The 4,156-nt window shown below is 60.4% G+C and overlaps 1 long non-coding RNA gene across 3 annotated transcripts; it reads left to right on the top strand.

Annotated features, from left to right (window-relative positions):
• The first annotated feature begins 306 nt into the window (after positions 1-306).
• Positions 307-3,177, top strand: LOC100685554. Of its 3 annotated transcripts, none has more exons than XR_005360341.1 (3): positions 307-553; positions 2,296-2,518; positions 2,825-3,177. It is a non-coding gene; the product is annotated as an uncharacterized LOC100685554 (long non-coding RNA). The 3 variants fall into 3 exon arrangements; XR_005360340.1 differs by having other exon boundaries at positions 2,822-3,177; XR_005360339.1 differs by having other exon boundaries at positions 2,878-3,166.
• Positions 3,178-4,156: the final 979 nt, after the last annotated feature.

The following is a 4,156-nucleotide window of genomic DNA, read 5'->3' as shown; positions in this document are numbered from 1 at the left end:
CTCTGCCCATAACCAGCACCCTCCCAGCTTGCTAGGAGCCAGCAGTACCACCACTGCCTCCTCTTCTGCCAGCGGCTCTGCTCCCTTTGCAGACAGGGAAACTGAGGCTCCCGCAGGAGACTCCACATGCCAGACCACTAAGGAGCAGGGGAGAAGCAGGTGATTCCCATCTAAACCCACGGCTGGAGCCACAGCACCCCTGGTCTTGTTGCCCCCACCCCATTAACTAGCTCGTGGACCTTGCTAACCTGGAGGTCAATGTGGGGGTGACTTGGGTGCGGTGAGGTCATAATCAGGCAGGCAAGGTGGAGGGAGCCAGGGAGCTGGCAGGACGCTGAGGGTGAGGGAGGGCAAGTCCCTGGGCCCCCAGCGCCCCCAGGCCCCACGTTGCAGATCAGCTTCCATGACCACAGAGCCCAGCCGCCAGCAGCACACGCCACAGACAGGAGAGCCAGCAGGGTGGGTCAATCCCAGCTGCCCCTCCATGACCACCCCCGCCCCAGGAGCCAGGCCAGGGGGCTCCTTCCTGTCCCTCAACCCCCACACTCTGCAGGTAGGCTGCCCTGCTCAGCTGCGTGGTTGGCTTTGGAAATTCTGCTGAGAGGCCTTATTTGTTGGTATCTGTGGCAGGGGTACGGAGGGGTCTGGCTGGGAGGTGCAGAACCAGGGCCTGTACAGACCCCTCCCCACAGTGGATGAGAACCCAGGGTGCAAACCCAGCTGGGGATTTCCTCGCAAGGTTCCATAGCTCCAGACTGTGGCCAGGGCAGGTGTGTGATGCCACCAGAACCACAAAACCCTTAGCGAACCCCCATGTCGGAGAGGGACTGCCCAGGGGTCTAGCCCAGACCCAGTGGCCTTGCCTCAATGACCCAAAAGCCCCAGAATTGTATTCCAACCTCCAGCCTCCTGCTAGAGGCCCATCCCCGCAGCCTGTGCTCAGACCCTCCCTAGGGACGCCTTCTCACACCTGCTCCCTGCATGTGGGGTGGGGGATCACAGTGACAGCCCCTCTCTGGGTGAATGGTGTCATACTGGCTCGGGTGCTGGGACCTCAGGCACTGGCTGGGAGCTGGGGGGCCCCCCGGGGCCTGTGGTCATCCCAGGCATGACCCCACCCCCTACCCCGAGGAGCCTTCTCTCCTCTTCCAGTCTTTGTGGATGGTGCTTGGGTACCCAGGGAGCCAGTCCCCAGAGCAGCCCTTACCTCAGGGACAGCCCTGGGCCCCGTTGCTCGGCAACCGCCTGGTGCAACCCTGGGCAACCGCCACCACCGGGTCTCCGCAAAGGCCCGTGTTTCCACTGCGTCAGCCCCTGGGTCCCGGGAGCCAGGATGGAGCGGCCCAGGGTAGCGCCAGCCTCCTGCCCCGTCACACCTTCCCCCTGGGCCCTGGCGCGAATGTCCTGCCCGAGCGTGGGAGCTACAGCGGCACCCAGCCCACCGTCATTGGTGTGGGACAGGGTGGTGGGACTTTGCAAACTGTAAAGTGCCCTGTGTCCCTGAACCGGTCTGGTGCCCCAGGCCCAGCTACGGTGGACGGTAAATCCCAATCTGCAAAACTATACAGACAGCCCCAGCTGCATTTGCATCAAAATTGGTTGCAAAGAGCAATTAGCACTTCATTAATAATCAATGAGGTGCCAATTTACACATCGTCCAAGAACAAATTGCAGATTCGGCTTGGCCTGTGACAGGCAGGGCTGTGGTGCCAGCCCTGGCAGAGAGGTCCAGAAGTGACGAGGAGAGGCCGCTGGGGCCCTACCCCACTTGCCTCTGCCCTCACAGAGGCAGGGAGGCCCCGGAGCAGGTGCCCACAGCTCGCTGCAGGTGCAGAGAGGATGGCGCGGCTGCCCCTGGCCACGGAGGGACTCAAGGAGCCGCCAGCGCCCCCCACGGTCCAGCCTGAGAGAAGCTCCTTCCAACGGTTTCTGGAAGGCCTGTTCCGTGCAGGCTGAGGAGGGAACGGAACCTATTGTTTGTCCCTTGCCTGTCATAGGGAAAGTGGGGCCTTTCCTGAGTACCTACTGTATACCTGCCATGCCTCCCTTTTCAGTCCATTTTGTAGGCAGGGAGAGCAGACAAAGAGGGCAGCAGGACCTGTGCGTGGCCCGGGGCTCCGTGCAGAGGCCCAGCGATCCTGTGTGCACCCTGACAGACTTCACTTCTTGTCCCCACGGCCCTGTGAGCCTCTCTGCTTAAGAATCCCTTGCTCATGGTCTGGGTCAGTAAGGAGGGCTCCCTGGAGGAGGAGGGGGCCAACTCAAAGGACTGCTTTTACCTTCTTCCTTCCCCAGACCAGGCCTTTGCCACTGCTGTCTCCAACCAGCGAGGGTGCCCCCAGCTTGCTGCCTCCTCACCCATTGTCATGTATCTGCTGCACAAAATGCTTGCTCTCACTGGCTGGGGAGTACCCTCAGTGCTGACAGGCAGTGGGTGCTCTGGAAATGTGGACAGTGATCAAGAACAGACCCCCAGGTGAACACTGGCAGAGGGAGTAGCCTGTGCAAAGGCCCTCAGGTAAGACTGGAGCAGACATAAGGGCCCGTTGGCATGAGGACCAAAGTGGAGGGCTCCCGGTGGGGAGGGGAGGGTGAGGAGGCTGGCTGAGATGCAAGCCTGGATTTTATTCTGGGGTCTCCAGCAGGGAATGGAGGATGTGGCCTGGTGTCCATTGGCTGCCATGTGAGGCTGCTTGGGAGGGGACACAGGCAGGGACCACAGAGGGCATCTGAGGGCCACGAGGGAGAGTCTGAGGGCAGCTCCAGCACAGGTGGGCCCTGGCCGTGGGCGGGATGGGGCGTGGCCTCTGCTTGTCGCCAGCAGGTGTAAGGAGATTCCCAGCTGGGGCCACACACAACTTCTCCGATTCCACCCAGGCCCCGGCCTCCTTGCCGCCTCCTGCCTGCACCCGCCACCCTCACCATGAGATTGAATTTACAACGGACTCCAACACATTTAAATCCATTTATTGCAAAATTACTTTTCAATAATTACATCACCGTGCCGACTGTGTTGCATAATGAAATTAGCATGAGGGATATTAGAGAGAATATAAAATTATAAGAAATATTGAAATACCTCTTCCCCGTCTGTCTTCATGAGGCCCCGTAGCTTAACTGGGGAGCGGGCGTACCTCATGGACGGGATTGGAATGCACAGAGTGTAATTTTATAATGTCTTTTGTATAAATTAATTATAACAGTTATTGCAGGTTTCTATTATTGGATTGAAATTTCCCTCTTCTGAAGGCTATTAGGGGAGAGTGGGACCCTGGCTCGTGGCCCTGAGTCCCCTGGGGCCACAGAATGGAGCGGGCGGGGGCCTGGGCTGCAGGGTCAGAGAGATCAGAGTTCAACTCTTGGCCTGCTGTGTGTCTTCAGTGGAGTGGCGTAGCTTCTCTGGGGCAGGCTCCCCTCGGCTGCTAAGAACAGTCCTGCCACAAACCCAGGTACGTTGCCATGTCGGTGTGGCCGTTGCGTGTCACTGCACAGCGGACAGCTCCCAGACGCACTGGCCGCCGTACGCGTTGTTCAGCACTGGCAGTTCCTGTGGGTCAGCAGCCTGGGAGATACTCCGTTAGAGGCTCCGGCTCGGGGCTGCTCGCGGGGCGGCCTCTCTGAAGGCTCACCTGGGGTGGAGGACTGCCCCCCGGGGGCCCTCGGATCAGGACTCACAGGCCAGCCCTAATCCATGCTGGGAGGGGCTTCACCAAGGGGTAAAGACCCCGAGGCAGGGGTCACTGAAAGCCGTCTCCTCTTGCCTTGGGATTTCACAGGGCGGGTCCCCGACAGCCCAGGGTGTGTAGTCCCGAGAGGACCTGTGTTCTTGTCCTGCTTCAAAGGTGGCGAGCCCAGGGCAGCTTTCTGGCCTCCACAGCCCTGTCTGCCGAACCTAGGATCAGGAAACCCCGGAGGGGTGCAGGGGGGGCAGGGGGACATAGAACCTGCGCCTTCTTTCTGTCCCCGTGTTGCCAGAACGACTGGCTGTGTGTGTGTTTCCTGAGCACGCCCATTGTAACTGGGCCCCTCGCACGCTCCGTGGTGCCAGCCAGTATCCCCAGGAAGACCAAGTGTGCCTTCCGTGTGGGGACGGTGCCAAGCTGCTCCGTGTAAGCCAGGACCTGGGGGTCAGAGCAGCGGGTGCCAACAGGCAGGC

Source organism: Canis lupus, chromosome 6 (assembly GCF_011100685.1).
Source record: "Canis lupus familiaris isolate Mischka breed German Shepherd chromosome 6, alternate assembly UU_Cfam_GSD_1.0, whole genome shotgun sequence".
Taxonomy (NCBI): domain Eukaryota; kingdom Metazoa; phylum Chordata; class Mammalia; order Carnivora; family Canidae; genus Canis; species Canis lupus.
This window is presented reverse-complemented; position numbering and strand designations above follow the sequence as displayed.